Source organism: Cydia amplana, chromosome 16, assembly GCF_948474715.1.
Source record: "Cydia amplana chromosome 16, ilCydAmpl1.1, whole genome shotgun sequence".
NCBI lineage: Eukaryota > Metazoa > Arthropoda > Insecta > Lepidoptera > Tortricidae > Cydia > Cydia amplana.
This window is the reverse complement of record NC_086084.1, coordinates 5437190-5458695: the sequence shown is the minus strand read 5'-3', so window position 1 is coordinate 5458695 and position 21506 is coordinate 5437190. Positions and strand designations below refer to the sequence as shown.

Genomic DNA, 21506 nt, shown 5'->3' with positions numbered 1-21506 from the left:
TATAAATATAATATTGAAGAGGGAATTCGAAAGAGAGTGTATTCCCGGGTTCCAGAACGAGTATCGCATCAATATTGAAATGGATTACTTAATACTTGCATTAAAATTAAGCAAATAGGTTAATCTGAAAATCATTAATTATTTATCGAATGTCTTTAAATATGAAATTCTTTGTGATATTTTTTTTTCTGTGATTATTTTGCTTTTTCACTGTAAGGACTTGCTTATTGAAACAACGACATATTGGAAGTGTTCTTTATTCGTAAAGCGCTATCTCACTCTTACTTAAGTGTTTATACATATTATGTCTATCCTTATTGCTCTAATTTTGTCAATTACCTATCGAATGAGAGTATTAAGGTTCGACTATCGACTTTGCCCTTACACCTTAATCATATCTACGACTCGATCGATTCAAATCAATTTTAACTATTAAATCCATGAAAAATGTTTAAAAACATACATTAAGTATCGGGTATTATTCCCTCGAAAAATCATTACCCTCGCTTCTCCATCAGTCGCGTAATAAATGCACATACATATTGCAAATGGTTGTTATGTTAGTGTCAAATACGTGTGCGATTAGCATTTCCGTCTTTGGCAGCGCCTCGGCCCTTTGAATACCAACTACTAGATAACATCGTGACTCGAAGGGCTCTAATGCTTTTATGAAATATTAATTGGCTCGATGATACTTTAATAGAATACCGACCGCCGTTGAGTAGTGAAATCTTTAGAGACGATCTACAATCATTGACACTGAGATTGGTGTTTGTTTAATGAGGAAATAAGAGGCGTTTTTAAAGTGGTCTCATTCATGTTGCTGAAGTTGACTATGAAATAGGTATGTAGGTATATTTTATAAATGAGTCGTGTCAAGGTCGTATCATAGCAAATTTTTAAAAGGCTATAAAATACCGTCAATAGTCAAAAGTTCAAAACACGTACCTTCCAACAACTGGAAGGAATATCTAGTCAGCCGTTAGAAATGTTAGAATTTTAAAGCATTTTTTCCACAAATTATCTACCCACTTGAAAAACCATATCCGCCTTTCATTGTGTATTTGCTAAAATTTGCCTTTATATGTACGCTCTAACACTGCTGAAATTGTAATTATTACATATTATAGGCAAGCCTAAAAAATTACTTAAAGAATATTGAAAAAAAAAAACAACGAAACAAAATAACACGTTAATAGTTTTTTATTAAACGAGTAGGTAAAGTGGGTTACATTATCTTCGTTTCTAAATTGTTTTATATACTTAATTTAGTATCTACAGCATCTCTTTAAAGATAGACCAAAAAAAAGTTCCTATACAAAACATTTTACGGATAGAACTTAGGACTAGCGTCAGGGATAAGTAACAATTTGAACATTCATAATCATAATACCATGGAATAACAATAATACGTGTGCACATTGCTGGCCCTAGTGCATAAACGGATCCAAATCCTCAAACTCCATTGTTACTGCTTACTTTGAATCATTAAATCTGTGGTTATCGGTATTTATTATTCGCATTTAAATATTAGAATCAGCTTCCGCGTCCCATTCAATGCCGTTCGGAAAGATTACTGGCCGGGGTTCTAGGTTAGCCATTATAATGTGAGCTTTATAGTTGTAACGAATGTATAGAAAATTATGCTACAGGCACAGAATAAGGAATAGTATTGTCATACAGAACGAACGCGCTCCACCCCTCTCGGAATTGAATAACCTCACCCCGCGGTAGTTGATTGACAGTCTATTGACAAAATTTCTATTCGTTTAGCAAAGCGATGACGGAAAGCTAAAAATTACGGTGTATTGACAAATAGGATAGAAAGTGCCAATCGAAACTTAAAATAATAATGTATGGAAATTGTCACGTGACTTTTCGTAGCATCTGTCATGCCGATACATTTTTACATATCGTTTGGCGTTTGTCGAGGTACGGTTGTCATCTTGCCTAGGCCCCCAAGCCGCGTAGTGAGATGGTATTGGGGGTTGATTAAATATATCAATCTAAATCGTTGGATCATAAGGAGAGAACCTACATGTAATTACTGTCCTATGAAAGGGGTCTGAGCTACTTTGGGGTGTCTGTAGAGAAAATGCGCATGGCGATTTATATACTTGAATTTATTATCGCAAATTTGTTGGGTATTGTGCGTTCCTATGAAAAATTCCACAAGGCATTAGTTTCCTAGAAGTCAATTATTCGTGCTTGGATATAAACTCAATAAGTAATCTTTGCACTGTGTAATACAAATATGAAGTGCAACCTATGCCTTTTATTGCTCGAACCATTACCAGAATTTGATGAAGTCTTTATACAATAACAATAACCAACGCACATACCCCCCTGGGAAACATCTTGGTATCTCCTACTCGTCGAACCAGGAAAAACCCAGGAAAACCTTTGGCTCGACTCTTAATACTCTAAATTATAATGTCTAGATACATCGGTGCTTACACGTTTCAATTTGTTTAACAATAACAATTAACAATCTACTCGTAATTTCCAAGACAGTATACACAGCATAATTGCGAATGACGGTTTAACATGATTAGTCGGTAATATTCAACTACAAAGTATAATATCGGAATTTCCATCGACAATTCATTTAAGTACATCCAATCATCTGCGGGAACTTGAATCCCTGATTCTATAAATGTATTTAACCATATTTATTAGGTAACACTAATGAGGGTCGAACTCATTATATATAATTATAGAATGTCACCTTTAAATACTCGTAGTATAGTTTGACAGACTATAGGTAACATTATTAACACTTGGCCTAATGCTAGGTACTTAACTGGGTTATATCGCCCGACTGGAACCACTGATTCTAGATTTGATTTTATACAATACAAGGTTAGATAACACTTGGCGATATTTCGTAGTAAGAGTTAATTTAATGGTCACCGCCGTCCTCTCTAGCGTCTCAAATCTGAGTGTCCCTCATCTCATCCCATCTCATCCCCAGCGAACCCTTACAAAATACCAACTTATCTCTACTTAACCTAGGGTCGACTTTATTAACAGTGAATAAAATACATTCTCGCTAGAAGTGTCTGCACATCCCCGTTTGTCATGGCGTCACTGTAGTTGCTCGTACGGGACGCGTTCTTCTCTCTCCCTCCAACTTATGGCGCCAACGGGCTGGTGGTGCTCTGCCTCGCTCGTACAAGGATGTCAAGTGCCCGGCCGCAGGCGACGCGCGCGCAGGGATTGCTTTGCACATGTTCACTGAAACATTCGAATAGACCAAAGTAGATACTGCTGCGTATCGTATTGTAGACCTTAGGGTCATATGTTGAGATTCTAGATTAGTTTACCATTGTGTACAGTGACGGCCCTCTATCTCTCCCAGTGAAAGCTAGAATAGAAGTTGTTTTGCGTAGTTTTTGTAATTTCCTCGAAACTATACATCGAATAACCATAAATTACAACCTTTTTGCTCATGGTTTCACTTTAAATTATCGTTGTTTATTTTAGCCTGTCGTTTTTGTCCGTCTAACTATTTTAAATTTATTGCTTCCTCATGATGGGTCAATGGTTTTAAAACTATTAGGGGCCTACGTATGAGAACCTATTGGGCCATCTCACACCCCTCTCTGGGTAGATGACCAAAACTACATCGTTCTCTTTTGGTCTTCTACACAAACTATTTAGGTCATTCGAGAATCTTAGTAACCCTCCAACTCTCCCTACAAATATCTGTCAATATTAACGAAACTAACACTAGTCAACTCAAGGTTAAGTGTAAAATGTCTTTCTAAACAAAAGTCTATTATGGGGCTTGTAGTGGGCAATAAACAAATAACTTTAGCGCTGGCGCCTATCCTTTTGTGCGGCCTACCCGGCTATTGAACATGGAGTGTCGGACTGCTGTATATATCAAGTATAATTATAATAAACAGTAAGCATACAATAGACAGTAAGCATTCTGCTTTTGGCTAATACAAGTAAAGCGTATGATCGTGTCAACCACGACATTTTATTTAACAAATTATACGGAATAGGGATACGTGGAGACGTCCACAACTGGTTCAAGGCCTATCTGAAGAACAGAATCTATTTACTTGAAGTAAAACATTATGATATTAAAAGGAAAACCGCTGAGAAATTATATTCAGAAACTAAACAAATTACATGTTCTTGTTCCATTCCGCAAGGTAGTGTCCTAGATTGTATCCTATTTTTGATTTACATTAACGACCTGTATACCAACATGTGAGCAATGAAGATATTCTATTCTATTCTATTATTTCGTACGATACTTTAACTTAGGCCGTTGCCTAACGTCTATGAGACTAAAATATATCTCTCAGAAAGGAAAACATCATATTTTCTAACTTCCTGTCTAACAATGGGATTCAATTAAGGCTGTATGTTCGACACAGTGTGTTTATATAATTATAAATTCATTTAAAACAAGTTACCGAGCCCGTAAGTTACAGTTTATAGCAACAAGATCTCTTGACTCATCCATCATCAAACAATTAACCTTGTATTCACTCACCATTTTCTTCTAAGTTACATTCATCCTTCTCCATTCAAAATCACGCAATACTCTGGCCAGAGATTTTTCACACTAAGTTCACACGTATTACAATTAATTTGTTACTTATATTTGATTTCCCATTCCTTTCTGATATTTACTATTTACCCGCCAAATTTACATTTGTTGACAAAAACGCCTATATTTTTGTCAAGAGATCTCGCCTCATAAAACTGCATTTAAAACAAACCTTTCCGTGTCCATGTTATCTCAACTATGGTAAGATTGCAATTGATAAGATCTTGTGGTATAACAAAATTTACTTTCCTTCATTTATGAGATTACTGTCATGACACTCATGATATCAAAACTCCTTTGTTAATTGTTTTCTTTGGAGTCTTTAAATATTGTTATAATAGAGATGTCTATAATGTTGTAATATGGTTTTAAAATTTAGTAAGTCACTTGATTTTTTTTTCAAAGAAATAATAGTTCGAACAGACAATGGCCTGGCCACACGTTACAGAGTCATTTCGTCAAGGAGCGGAACATGAACTGCTATAAATATCGTTCGTCTAATACGGGAGTGTTTAATTCTCTAGCTCTGTTGCGTCCAACAGAGGAGAGGCGCAAGAACAGTTGCTCCTAAACGTAAATGACGATAGGTTTGATTGACTAGACCGGGTCTGTCATCCATAACGCCAAAACTTCTAGAATTGAAATCGTTTGCTGCGTACATAGGGCCTGTCTCCAGTAATAAGTGTGATTGCTACGTAGCCTTTTCGTATGGAGGGTCAGCAAGTGCACATGTGCACTATATGATATGTTTTTTTTTATATATAGTATTTGATGTTAACGGTACCATTTCGTTTTTTTTTTATTTATTTTTTTCTTGGCCTGTGCCGACCCTCAGCGCTTCAAATAGAGGTGGTGTCAGGTTATCCTATGTAAACCGTATAACCGTGGTCTATATTGGCAATTAATCGAATCCCTATTCTCCATGACGTAGTAACGTCGAAGCATCCCTTAAATGTGTACAAGATTATAGGCCTCAATAAAAATAAGATAGGCAAATATAATTTTGTTCCAAGAACAAAAGAAAACCCATCAAATAGCGTCCTCAGAGGTTATCCCCATCCGGTTGGACTCCCTCCAATTCCGCGTCAAAACTGCCAGTATACATCAGAGCTTTTCTACCTGAGATCAAATCTAGTTGCTTATTAAAACCAGGCACATAATGTTACATGTAATTCTCTAATATTGTCTGTTCAAACTTGCTAACGACAACTCTACTTGCTTCCCAAACCCCCCAACGTAAAGCAATTGAATTAGTGTCATCTGTAAAATTACTATCATGGACTATTAGAACGGGCAATTATAAATGATTAGTTTCAATTACTAATATTCATCTTTAATACCAAATATATAAACGCATTTAATGTGAAATACAGCATCAATTGAAATAAATAATTATTTTTGTAACTTTGATTACAGGAAGATTTGTGTAATAAAATGTGCGTATAAATCTATAATTTAAAACGGTAATAAATTTGTGACATACATACATACTACATGACCTTTGGAATAAATTACACACTCTTACTCAGTTTACTACCGCGAATACTACTAAGTTTTGCACTATTATTCGGTTTTCCTTAAGTTTCTCAATTCTAACAAATGCATCAACATCAACTCTACTAGAGCTCTACATAATTTATGTAATCTCGTTAACCTCATAACAACCGAATTAACCTTCTTATCATAAAGGTAAAAGCCCTTCGCTACAGAAGCTCGCATATTATTAACTTTATATTATATGAGTTACTATTTATTCGGCGGCATTAAAACTCGGTCTAGATATCTCACTCTCTGCTATAAATAAAATACCACGCCTGTCACATCTCGCCATCAACAACTCTATTGTATTAGGTACGTCCTATGGTCGATATTTCTACAACAGCATTCGTACCACGCTATATACTCTTGAACCACCCAGGCAAACTTTCTGGTCCTATAGTTGTTTGGTACCTGTTTCGCGCCTATTCGCAACCTTTAAGGTGAATTATAAGCCATAGTCTAAACTCTAGGCAATCAAATAAAACTTACAGCTACAGGGGACTATTTAGCTCTCAATTTAGCACAAAATATCTGCGTCACTGTACACAAAACACACAAAATAAAATCCATTGAAATAAAGATAGGTATACTGTCTTGGAATTTTTGTTTGTTAAACATTATAACAAAACTGAGACTAATAATGATTTTAATTGAAGTATGTTCGCACTCTAGGTAGCCTAATACCCCTCTCAGACCCTTCTCAAGTATGTAAACATTGTGATCGTCATATTAATTTAATAAAATTTAAGATTTCCTACGTTGTGTTTGATTTTAAAAGCAAAAGTTCTTTTTCTAGTTGTGTCTATTTTTTTGTAATTTAATTTAGACACAAAGTCTAGATCCTGCGGTCACGGAGCCACGTGAGATGGTATTGGGGGTTGATTAAATATATCAATCTAAATCGTTGGATCATAAGGAGAGAACCTACATGTAATTACTGTCCTATGAAAGGGGTCTGAGCTACTTTGGGGTGTCTGTAGAGAAAATGCGCATGGCGATTTATATACTTGAATTTATTATCGCAAATTTGTTGGGTATTGTGCGTTCCTATGAAAAATTCCACAAGGCATTAGTTTCCTAGAAGTCAATTATTCGTGCTTGGATATAAACTCAATAAGTAATCTTTGCACTGTGTAATACAAATATGAAGTGCAACCTATGCCTTTTATTGCTCGAACCATTACCAGAATTTGATGAAGTCTTTATACAATAACAATAACCAACGCACATACCCCCCTGGGAAACATCTTGGTATCTCCTACTCGTCGAACCAGGAAAAACCCAGGAAAACCTTTGGCTCGACTCTTAATACTCTAAATTATAATGTCTAGATACATCGGTGCTTACACGTTTCAATTTGTTTAACAATAACAATTAACAATCTACTCGTAATTTCCAAGACAGTATACACAGCATAATTGCGAATGACGGTTTAACATGATTAGTCGGTAATATTCAACTACAAAGTATAATATCGGAATTTCCATCGACAATTCATTTAAGTACATCCAATCATCTGCGGGAACTTGAATCCCTGATTCTATAAATGTATTTAACCATATTTATTAGGTAACACTAATGAGGGTCGAACTCATTATATATAATTATAGAATGTCACCTTTAAATACTCGTAGTATAGTTTGACAGACTATAGGTAACATTATTAACACTTGGCCTAATGCTAGGTACTTAACTGGGTTATATCGCCCGACTGGAACCACTGATTCTAGATTTGATTTTATACAATACAAGGTTAGATAACACTTGGCGATATTTCGTAGTAAGAGTTAATTTAATGGTCACCGCCGTCCTCTCTAGCGTCTCAAATCTGAGTGTCCCTCATCTCATCCCATCTCATCCCCAGCGAACCCTTACAAAATACCAACTTATCTCTACTTAACCTAGGGTCGACTTTATTAACAGTGAATAAAATACATTCTCGCTAGAAGTGTCTGCACATCCCCGTTTGTCATGGCGTCACTGTAGTTGCTCGTACGGGACGCGTTCTTCTCTCTCCCTCCAACTTATGGCGCCAACGGGCTGGTGGTGCTCTGCCTCGCTCGTACAAGGATGTCAAGTGCCCGGCCGCAGGCGACGCGCGCGCAGGGATTGCTTTGCACATGTTCACTGAAACATTCGAATAGACCAAAGTAGATACTGCTGCGTATCGTATTGTAGACCTTAGGGTCATATGTTGAGATTCTAGATTAGTTTACCATTGTGTACAGTGACGGCCCTCTATCTCTCCCAGTGAAAGCTAGAATAGAAGTTGTTTTGCGTAGTTTTTGTAATTTCCTCGAAACTATACATCGAATAACCATAAATTACAACCTTTTTGCTCATGGTTTCACTTTAAATTATCGTTGTTTATTTTAGCCTGTCGTTTTTGTCCGTCTAACTATTTTAAATTTATTGCTTCCTCATGATGGGTCAATGGTTTTAAAACTATTAGGGGCCTACGTATGAGAACCTATTGGGCCATCTCAGTAGTCAAAATCCCAATCGCTTACGCTCCGTAGCGATCGAAACGCAACTGTCACTGTTGCACTAATATGAAAGAGTGATATAGAGACACAAAGCGTTTCGTTGTCGAAGCGATAGCGATTGTCACTGTCTAGGCCGGCTGAGGTTCTATCGCGAAAAATGAAAAACGATTTTTTTTTACCTGCCTCTCTTTCGCTCGCATATGCAAGAACGATAGAGATTCGGATAATTTCGATTTTCGGTTTTCGCAGTAGGCCCTCTGTGGTCGAGTGTTTACTTCATGAATGTATAGGCTGGAAAGATAGCGGATCCCATCTAAGATTAGATAAATAGTATTACCATGAACAGTATGAGCTCTCTGATTACTGGCCGTTGTCTCTGTTTATCTTTATCGACGTGGATGTTCTATTGTAATAGGATGAAATCTAAATCGTTATTGGCAACGTTCTACAGTGTGATCTCTAAAGCAATTTCGAGGTAAAGGTAGGAGAAGTTATTTATGTTGGTTATATTAGTTTAATCAATCTAAAACATTATATTAGTGCGTTATTTCCAAAAATAATCAAGCAACGATTGTAAGGAATTACTGGAAAGAATTTGATGCCAAATTTTGTCAAACTGGACAGTTTTTATGGAGACTATTTATGAATATTTGTAATTTATGCATTAGTATAAATGTTTTCAAAATTCTACAATAATTGCATAAAAATATTTAAAGAAACGTTTATCAGTCCCGGCAATACTCGTAATATTTATTCATACCACGTGAACAAATAGCCGTAAAATAAATAAAACTACTTTTGTGGGACACTGGGAAATAGGTTGATAAACACTGAAGATTACGTGTTGAAATACACCGAGAGACAAATCGCGCACTGACGAAACGTCACCATTGGCATTCTTCATTTTATTTCTGCATTCATAAACACTTCTCTTTCGGAAGTTTTTGTTTTGAAATAATACGTAGGTAAAATTTTGGTTCAATGTCTTTAAACGAAAATGTAAATTATAAAAAAAAAAAGATAAAACATTTTCAATAAATGATAAATAATCCATACAGTATTAGTGTATTTTTATCTTTTTGCTGTCTTTGTCTTTTGTATGTTATATATTAATCCCAACAAAAACATAAATGTGAAATGAAAGCCAAGTTCAGTTGTGTCGTTGTTGACTCGCCGACAAAAGAATTGAGATCTATATGGGTGCCAAGTTCTGTGCTGTGTAGAAAATCCTGAAATTATAAAGGATTTTTCTTGGCTAGTTTTTACGTATAGGCATATAGGTAATATATATTTATCTATGTTATTTTTCAAAAATTTGGTTTGTTTTTAAAAATTACTTGGCTTTCATTTCACATTTATGTTTTTGTTGGGATATCATTACTTTTTGTACAGAAATTACTATAGTATTCATCATGAAAGCAGTTTGCCTAAGCTGAAAAGGAAACCCTCGCTAACGCGCGGTTAATTGTCAAAAAGTTTCAGTTTTCAGATTTTTCCCTCTATATGCACCTAATAGTCTATCTTGATGCCAAATATCAAGTTTCTAATTCATCTAGAAGTAGGTTAGGTTATTGGTCTATAAGTATTAATTTTTTTTCCACCGAAATATCAATAAATTCCAGTTTTCAGATTTTTCCCACTATATGCACCTAATAGTCTACCTTGATGCCAAATATCAAGTTTCTAAGTCCTCTAGAAGTAGGTTAGGTTTTTGGTCTATAAGTATTAATTATTATTTTTTCCACCGAAATATCAATAAATTCCAGTTTTAAGATTTTTTCCTCTATATACACCTAATAGTCTATCTTGATGCCAAATATCAAGTTTCTAAGTCATCTAGAAGTGGGTTAGGTTTTTGATCTATAAGTATTAATTTTTTTTTCCATCGAAATATCAATAATTTCCAGTTTTCAGATTTTTCCCTCTATGTACACCTAATAGTCTACCTGTATGCCAAATTTCAAGTTTCTAGGTCATCTGGAAGTGGGTTAGGTTTTTGATCTATATGTCAGTCAGTCACAAAAATGTCGGTTTTTAAACGTTAATTTATATGAGCTATGTATATGAAATTTTGTATTTTGTACAAGCTAAGGGACAACACATACACATATACATGTGCCAAATTTCATGTGTGTAGGTTAACCCTTAAAACGTTTATGTCCCTTTTTTAGTACAGGTACTAAATGCGGCGCCAAGTTTAAACACTATGTGCGAGCTAGAAAAGGAAGTACGTTGAAGAAAGTGCAAGAAATGTACTTTTTTTTCTAGCTTAATGCAATTTCATTTCATTTAATTTCAATTTCAATATCAGGCAACATTCGGTTTATGCGCAAGCGCCAATTGAAATATGAAATTTGCTGAATTTGCGACGGAGTCTGTTCCTGACGTCGTAGAATATAAAGTAACAGGCTAAAGTGCTTTCATTGTGTTGATATTATTACTAGGTGAGTTAAAGATTGTTACTATATATAAAGTTCATTAAATCATAGATTAATTATAAGTCAAAAACTGTGAAATAAATCTTGTCCCATTTTTGTGACATTGTCGATAGTACTGGTCACCAAGTACCATGCATGCACGTCCTAAAAAACGGACCGTGCCGCCTTGTGCGCAGACACGATTGTGACATAAAACGGACATTGCCATACTTTGATTATACATATTTTTTTAATTTATTGACATTTTATAGGCTGACGTTGCGTTGGGATTGTGTGATACATAACTATATGTATACATTTTATTGTATTTTAGTTTCAGGTGGTTCCACCATCTGACTCAGAGGAGTGAGATAATAAAAAAACGACGATGACGAGATTTTACTACTAGAGACAGCTTGTACGTACCTTGCCCCAATCCGACTCTCTTTCAGCCATGTCACTTTCTCCGGAGATGTCAGATATGATGGACAAATATAGATAGATTCATTTACGAAGACACGTACTATTATTCTTATTGCCATGCTATTAAAGTTTAGTGCACCACATCGTGAATCTGTACTTATAGATGATTTCGAAGTCAAACGTCCTTGTGTGAAAAACGTTGTTAATAATATAATGAGTTGACCTGAACACGACCTGTCCCCTAGTACTCCATCTACAAAACTTAATTCCACGTCAGCAAACGCATAATTCGCTTCAGTATTCAAATGATTGGCACGTCTTGAAATGTGCTACGGTTAAAACCTTTTTCAAGTCAATGAAGAAGATGTTACAATTCCCGAGGCCTGTAAAATGTAATCCCTTCATAATTCAGGAGAGTAAATACTTAAATTTGAATCGAGTTGGGCAGACGAATGTGGGGCAGACGTAGTAAAGGATGGGAAGGAGATGAAAGCATTTCTACTTGGGTACAGGAACATAATATATATAGTTGTTGTCAAGGACCGCCAACCAAAGTCTGCAGCCTGGGAGAATGATGTGCATAATAAGCCTCTGATTCTTGCCAAGGAGGAGCGATATAATCCCAGAATTGTTCGAGATGCCATTGGGACTGAAAAACATCTAAACTTTTAACAGGAACGACAGCTTTTCTCTACCACCAGCTTAGGTTTCAGATAGTCCGTGTGATAAGGAAACAAGCAAGACATAGAACTGTGAGATCATAGTGTTAAATGGTTTGGTCACTTTAGTAACTAGCTTTATGAGCCTATTTTGCATGTATAAGTAGCCTTGAAATTTATAGTTTTGATTTAATATTTCGGTATATGGGTCATTCTATACATTAACACTGGAAGTAAATATAGTATTATTATGTTTCACATAAGTTTTTTCTATTTGATATTGTAATTAAACGTTTTTTCAAAACATTTACTAGTGTTTTATTTAAAGAATTTACAATTTTCTTGCCCTGTAATACTTTATTCTGTTTCATTTTTTGAAACTGTATGACAGCGTTGTCCGTTTTTTTGGACACCCTTGGGAGCAATCAATCGGGAGATGAGACCATTTCGTGGCACTTTATCCTTTTATTCTCTGTTATATCTCTTGTTATATCTCTGTTATATCTGTTACATCTGTTTCTATTTTGTGTTTGTGCTCACGAATAAAATTATTTCTATTCTATTCTATTCTATTCTATTCAGTCATTCCACTGTCGTAAACATGGATATGATACAAAATTGGGCATTTTGAACACGATTAGATTCTAGGTATAAAACAAAGCTGCAGGAAACTGTGTCAAATCAAAGGAACCCTAACCTAAATAGGGCATTGGTACCAGACGTATATAAGTCATCAAGGAGTGTTCGGCCGTCACGGGCGGTCGGGCTCGACTAAAAGAGCGTATCTTTGACAATTCCAATGACATATACGACTTTTATTCGTAGTGTTGCGCTTGCGTCATCGACACAGAGTAATCTGACGATAAATCACCGGCTTTCTGGATCGGAATGAGATCACGATCCAATCGGCCCGGGATGATGGAGCTAATTGAGTTAATTTGATAGTTTGTAGCTTCGAGGTAGGTGGTTGGGCAAACTGGAGTGCTTCTGTGGGGCAGTCAGAATATTAATTGTTTTAAAAAGTATAAACCCAATGCTGGTAAGCTTGTGGCCCGTTTGATTGTTAGTGGAACCCGTACCTACATAAATACATTAGCGACTATGGAGGTGTCAGCCGGAGGGGTAACTGTTGGCACAAAATGTCACCAATAAGTTACAATGTCAGAAGCTCTGGCAACCTGGTTTGTTATAATAAACAAAACACTAACCTACCTATTTCACTAGATATTAGGTAAAAATCTTAGGCAATATTGAATAACAAATAATGTTTGTAGTATGATAATTCTAAAAGTAAAGGTATGTAACCCAAACTTTTTGCTTATTTACATTTTTAAGTGCCGGATTAGGCTGCGTCGTAAAATGCAAGTAATGTTTGGACATGTCGATAATTTGTATTGAATGGTGAACACAACATTCATGTTTTTACTTATCCGTTTTTTTTCCTAGTTTCATAATTGTCCGCCAGAATTAGTGTACCTAATGGTGGCACCATTTTAGGGTTCCTTCGAATGAGAACCATTGACCTATTTCTATTTAAATATTTATACTACCTCAGGTACAACAACAAAGCTTAAAGAAACATAACCCTTCTTTAAATTCTTATATATATTTTAAACCATGGTAAACTATTAATGACACTGAAGACAAACTACTTATATCATATGTATAGTTAGTATTATACATATAGGAGCAAAAATATAAATATTAAATGAGTAGGTATGTTTTAGAACAGCATGTACTTTAAAATCTTGAGTGTCTGAATTTGTATTTTCATATATTTTAATATTTTAATGATAGTTTGGATTCAATTATAATTAAGTTTTGTTTTTTCAAAAAATATTGCATTTGTAACATGAGTATCACCAATCTCGAATGTGTGAATTAATCTAGATTTTACATACATTTCGAACTGTTCAGCCCTGACTGATATTACTATGAAGTCTGCGAACACATGCAGTGTACACCAACATCTCGCGCCGTCCGAGTTTTTGCACATTTCGATCGTCTGATTTGCTTGATTTGACAGCTGCGATGTTCGAACACAACGTAGCATTTGATACGTGTTTGTAATGTAAATATTTTCCCAAGAGCATATTGTTACACTGTCCGCGCCGCACTATAATGTTTACGTTGGTGTTGTCTTATTGAAGTTGTTGTTGCATACATATAATAAAAATTAGTGCAATAAATTTGCATTTTTTAAGCCTTCTTTAGCTTGCTGTGGGGATTAGTCAATTTGTGTAATAATGTCCTATACTTTATTATTTTTTTTACCAAGAATTATTGATATAAGTACCTAGATAAAGACAATTAAAAGCCTATCTTCGACGTTTTTGATGTAAACAGGTACTTGGCGCATTATTCAAAGATATCCTAGTACATACCATAACGTAAAAAACAAAAAATTACGCCAGAATTATGGTTCGTCCAGCTGCAAAAAATCCATAAATACTGTAGGTAAGTACCCTAGATATTTTTGCAGCTCGCTAGATGTCAAATTAGACAAATGTTTCATTCGATGAAGTAAAAACTTTAGAAAATTAGGTACATGAAAGTTCAATAGGCTATAATGATGATTTTTACGCGTTAAGTTATTATATCATAGTGTTTTATTTTTTAAGCATATTCAGATAGATCAAAGACCGCATGTGATATTTTGTTTACAAGGTTCTTATTTCCAACGGCCTGATACTCCGCTCTATGATTTCATAATCCCTTCGCTCGGGAATTAGCTTACGAAAATAATTCAATCACTCGATTCTATTGACCTATTTATAATATGCATTATTATGAAGTGTAATGCGTTTGATTCCTAATACCTATCTACTTGTAATAGTATTTGTTACAAGGTGACGTGTATCATACATCGTTTACCAAATAAATACTGGCAATCTGAGAGCAGAGAGAGGATCTAGAATAGTATTTATCACATTAAACACTTTTGATAACATAGGTACGAAATGTAAAAGTTAAAAGGTAACTGAACATGAAGAGTGACAAATGTATACAATTCAAATAAGATTAACAATACATACGCACGTATACAAACCGGATACTAATATTAGTATTTCATTATCTGTCACTTGAATATAAATTAATTACATCGTTAACTTTTACGACGGCAAAAACGAATATAGCCAACCTACATATGGATTCATAAAAGTCCAACTACGAGCGCATACATTACGAAAACCATTAGAAAATCCATTTTCGTACCTCTATCCAATATGTCAACATGACTGCTGTGAGCTGCTATCCTTTTCTTGCTACGTTACATGCCGCTTGGAGTGAGAAAGAGGAGTATAGAATAGGAAATAATAGAACGCTATCAGAGCATTTGCATTAAACATTCACAAGCGAGCCAAATGCGAAAGTCTTGTAGGAAATATTGGAAGTTCAAGTTCAAATGATCTAGTTCAAAGGTAAACGTACGGGCGGCGCCGGCGCATGGTATGTTAACAAGCAATAAACACGAGCAGTGTATCGATGGGTTGGAGCTGACGGTTTATGATTCGCTGAAAGTGAAAGTGGAAAATAGAAATGGAAATTTTATTACCACTTACTACATTTTATTGGCCAATAGGTATGGGTGTTACTAAGAAGTTGGATTCATGCGAGTTTGTCATCCGTGTTCTTGTGAAAATCAGGAAATAATGATTTTTGCGAGATGGTAGTCTGCAATCTGCAAGTATCATAGGAATTAATGTGCAATTTGTAAGAACTGTTAGGTATTGAATTGAATTAGGTACTGCTTTAGATCCTAATAGTTCAATATAAGGTCCATCGGCGTCAATCAATCAATGTTGATTGTAATGGCCACCCAGATGTCTGTGGTTTTATTATCTCCCGATTTACGCCGAAACGTACGGGGCATTCCACTTTACATGTTACGGAGCTGAACTCAATTGGTTTTCACGCTGTTTACAAACATTTGTAACATGCTATGGGTACAGATGTAGTGAATAATGATTTTCCATCGTATTTTCACGGAAATGTACAAATGTGTCTTCCTTTTTCAGTCAGTCTCGGTACAAAAAGTACTGAGGTTGACTGAAATAGCATGGCAAATACGAGAATAGAGATAATTGTTTTCCATCGTATTTTCCGAGAAACTACGATGGAAAACAATTATTTACCAACATTATTTAAAGTTGAACCATAATAAAATTAATAGTGAAGTAAAGCTTTTATATTTTAGCTTTAATATAATGTGGAACGCTCTCATAATTAATGTAGTATGTAGATAAGTATATGAAAACTAAATATACAGTAAAATTGTATAAGCCACAGGCTGCTTTTAATAAAGATAAGACAAGAAGTACTGCTGTGTGCAATTAATTATGCGGAAATAATAATAAAGTCGAATCAGTAAAGCCCATCCAACCCAATGAGTGAAAAAGGCAAATTCAGATTTAGAAACATCAGGGTAATGTCAAGTGTATATGCGAGTAAGTCCCGTTTTATTTATTAACTAGCGACCCGCCCCGGCTTCGCACGGGTTAACAAATTATACATAAACCTTCCTCTTGAATCACTCTATCTATTTAAAAAAAACGCATCAAAATCCGTTGCGTAGTTTTAAAGATCTAAGCATACAGACAGACAGACAGACAGCGGGAAGCGACTTTGTTTTATACTATGTAGTGATGTAAATCAGAAGGACATTGACAAACTCCCGCAATAACCCTAACAGAATCAGGAAGCTCGGAGCCAGTTCCACTTCCAATTAATTGCACAGATAAAACATTCTGTTCACAACCGTGACCTGAATATATGCTTTTGAAAAGGACGTAAGAGTCCTAATAAACTTAATGCTGACTCCACACGTACGTACCAATACTAATTTTTTGATCGAAATTGATTTGTACGAGTAGGTAATATTGTGCCATTTCGTACCGTGTCACAGTGACTATAATATGAAACTAGCAGTTTTCACACCTATTGACTGCCACTGTCAATACCTACATAGCCTTCATAAATCTGAAATGGTACAGGAACCAGATTCCTTGAATGACTTATGACAAGCATCGTATACGCCAACAATATTTTAACCCTTTCGCCGCCATTGACTTGATATGAAGTCCGAACATTTCGTGCCCCACACGCCACGACTTGATATCAAGTCGTCGTTTTGGTCAGGTTTGTATACGAGCAATTTTTGACATGGCGCTGATGACACTTTATTACTTCATTGGCGTGGCGGCGAAAAGGTTAACGCTTGGCTAAACATAACACATACCATGTGCACACTTTTACTATCCTATCAATAATTTAAGTTCATTTGGACTACGGTAATAATTTCAATAATTTCGTCAATATAAAAGATAAATAAAATCTTAGAATAGGTATGGGAACGTAAACTCAGGCAAGTCTGTTGACAGTCATCTAGCACGTGTGGACATAGCATTAAGAATGAAACCCCTTCTTCCCTGCCCCAGAATTAATGATAGGAAAATGCAAATGCCATCCAGTTTCCAGTAAATTAATAATTTGTTTACAAAACAGATAGGCCCTTTGTGAGGGCTATAAAAGTAATTGGTGTAATTCGTCTCAATCGGTTATGTTGTAAATTGGGGTTAGCAGCACCAAAGCGTGCATTAAGTTGTTAGCCTATTACACGGTTAACAGTTTGTAACAGAGGGGCGATTGTGCACCTGGAGTGATAGTTTTTATCGTGATAATGTTTGTGATCTATAGTATTAGATGACATATTCTGATTTATAGTATTAGATGACATATTCTGATTTATAGTATTAGATATATCAATCTGATATTAATCACAGTGCACGTCGCTTGCATATTTATATTGATGAATATTAAATCTAAGGCTTTTTTAAATTCCGAATGCATCCAGTAGTAACAAACTCATATAAGTGTCGCTGATTTCATGTTCATCATCAGAAATTCTTTTCTCCAGTTTTAAGGAAAAATATGCAAAAAAGATTTTCTTCATTCAAATATGAACCAAAAAAGAAAATACTAACAACAGCTACTGATTAAGTGAATTAATCGCGATATAAGCAGGCTGAGGCGAGAAGCTCATTTGTAATATTTGCACGCAAGCCTGCGCCCGCGCCCTACGGCATCCTGATATCCGCTACGGAAAACTGTTTATCTCCATTATAGTCACTATTCGAAAGTAATCCTTAGCTCGAAATATCTAAGGTTTAATTTAGAAGTTTATATAGTGAAGACATATACCCTTTTGTTAAGTAGTTTTTGTTTACTCCAGTTTCGAGCGTAATTATAGCAACATTTCACTGTTGGATGTCCAGCAGTGGGTAGGTATATAAGGTTCTAGAGATAGTGCACTAGGTAAGCTTGCCGCATTACGGCTTATGATAATGTTTATAATGACTTATGTTCCTAGTACATCCACTAATAGAGTTTTACAGCAAGCTCCAACCTCGATAGGGATACCTAAATATATTATGTGTATGATATGATAACGTAATATACGATACCGAAGATCGTGTTTTAAACTGTCTTCTCTACGGAGGTACCAAGGAAGGTCTGGAGATATATCCACGATTTACTGGGGAGGGAAATAACAGAGCACAACAAATAAAGACTAGAGTGTGTATAGCAGCAACGATACGATACCATAGTGGTGTGTGGTTATGGATTGCTAATTAAGTCATTGCAAACTTGACTTCGAAAGACTCTATTTACTCAATTTGGTGTATAGGCACGTAGGTTACCGTAAAATGGGGTGAGTAGGGTCAAAACTGAAATTCAAACCTCGATAACATTTTATTTTTACATATGAAAACTGAATGGTGTATATAATAAGTGTTCCGAACGTTTGTATTTTAGTTTTTATTTTATTTTGGGTAGTTCCATTTCATAACTTTGACGATAAAGAGGAAAACCCACCTCACCCCGTAGTGCCTCGTATTTGGGGTGAGAGGGGTTTTCATACAAAGGCGATTTTGGAAGATTGTTGGATCGATTTTTTTTATTATGCGTATTACTATATAGGTCCATTTTAAATTGGAATACATTATTTTTGTAGCAGTAGCCTTAAAATCCCTTCTCACCCCCCTCTCAAACCTTCTCTCCCCATTCATAACCACCTAGATTCGCGGGGAGCGAAACCTACTCACCCCGTTTTACGGTACATATTATATAATGGCCAAGTCCATCGCCAAACTGAATGCATGACGCAACAGGGTGCGGCATCAAGTGTCACAGCGAATTCAACCGCACCTATACCCGCAGAATAATAACGCACTGGAAATCGGTCAGTCCGGCCGTTTGCCATTGTCTTTGTCTAATTACTGTTATTAGGATATGTTTGTGAGCCGAGGGTAGCGATTGTGTGTATTGAGCTGTTGCATCTTAATTATTTTAATTAATAGAGTCTGGAATCGTCTCTTGTACTCATGCACTATCTGGGCCGATTTTTATTTTTTTGTCGTTTTGTTTTTTTCGTCTATTTTAGATAAATAAATAGATAGAGTTCCCTATTTCGTACAATAAGCTCAACTTCACCGTAAATATTATTTTACTGCGGAACAGTACTTAAATTCATGTCTAGGTTTATTTGTAACGTTGGCACGTTATTCTTTTTCATTTTGGGAATAAAACAGAATTAAAACTAGATTTTAGCCCGAGCCGAAATAACTAACAATGAATATTAAAATGCATACCAACGAATTAAGCATTTCTGCTAAATAGTTTGGCTTTGATATATCAACATTAACTCATATTCGGATTCTTTGAAGTCTAGAATAAATCTAATGCTAATGCCGTCTAGACGTCTATGTTTTATGTCCAACTATTATTCATGTTTTTGATTTTTGCAAAAAACATCGTTAACATGTAAAATGCAAACACAAAAAGATGTTAAATATGTTATAGCCTTGTTTAGTTTAGATTCCTTAAATTATCCACCAAGTAGGAAATGGTCTGATTCAAACAGCGTGTTTTTTTCTTATACATAGGTACTTACTAATTTTGCAGCCTGTAAAACTGTAGGTATACGCGAGATAAGCGCAAAAGTATTTATTTATTTATTTAAACTTTATTACACAAAAGAAAAACTTATCGTACAAAAGGCGAAAAAAAGGAGAAAGAAGGAAAAAGGAGAAGGAAAGGAAAGGGAAAGGAGGTATTAAGTAGGTTTTGGATGACAACTACAAAGTCCTACTGTTACAGCATTACCTACGACTTCAGTTGTTACGCAGACAATATTACTGGCAGGTGACATAAGTATGTTTACTGCTGCCATTAGAACATTCAATCCGTCACTCATTTTATTAACCAAAGGGTTACCAAAGGGTAAGGGCCTTGCCCGCTAAAGAGCGGGTCACCCCTTTTGTTTTTAGCATACATTTTCTTAACAATTTGTAGTATTGAAAAACTTTATAGACCATACGATTCAGAATTTATCTCTTCATTAATAGTTTGAATTAGAACAGATTTGTGCAATAAATTAGACCATTATTTAATGAAAACCCATACTGTTGACTTTTACCATGTGTCCCCTATGTAAGGGAGACTTGTTTACCCCTGGTCGGGAGCCTTGATCCTAGGGGGATCAAGTGACCCTGGTTCTTGGGACACATGGTAAACAGATTTTTACCATGTCTCCCCATACCAGATTCTCATTGATTATATAACTCGGATCGCTATTAGTAATGCATCTATAATTTGTAAAATACACAGCAAACATATATATATTGCATCTTCCATGCTTTGAAGTTGTATTTTCGGTAATCAGATGTCTAAGCCGAAGGGATCAAGTCTTCCAGATTTGGGGACACTTAATAAAAAGATTTTAAGCGGCAATGTCATATTTCGAGGATAGTATCTACATTAATTTATTCACTTTATCTACAGAAAATTAATATATGAAGATATCAAACACATATTAATCCATAATCTTATACTTTTAAAAAACAATGTAATCGTATTATCCATAAAACAACATAAAATAGGGAATCAATTTTTGAACCAAAAAAAAGTTAAAAAAAAAAACAAAAATCTAAGTTATTAATATCAAATTTCTTGTAACAAGCTAAATTTTTTAAAGTTATTATGAAGGTATTTTTAGCGTCAGATACCTACAGCAATTTTAAATTTTTTACCCATCTCTGGTCGTTATTGTTTACTATAATAAATAAGTTTAGAAATTTACTGCTCACGTTTCGAGGACGGTGTTTGAGCTGCATAATCCTAAAATTCTTTCTATGGACCGTCGGTTCTATAATAGTACATAAGGTCGGAAAGCCATTGAAATAGCATTTCATCCATAAAAACAAATATCGCCGGTTGAAAACCAAATATCGTTATAAGTGTTGTTTGTCGACCGAGTAACATCCCCTGTGTGTAAAACGTTTAACTTGATAAACAAGACCAAGTGCGGGTAGTTAGTAAAATGTTGATGTCAACTTTAGTTAGTCTTTTC

At 35.3% G+C, this 21506-nt stretch overlaps 1 protein-coding gene across 1 annotated transcript in view; it reads right to left on the bottom strand.

Moving 5' to 3' along the window:
* LOC134655377 (thrombospondin type-1 domain-containing protein 4-like) overlaps positions 1-21506 on the bottom strand; it is a 170101-nt gene that overhangs the window by 96005 nt on the left and 52590 nt on the right. The window lies entirely within an intron of this gene.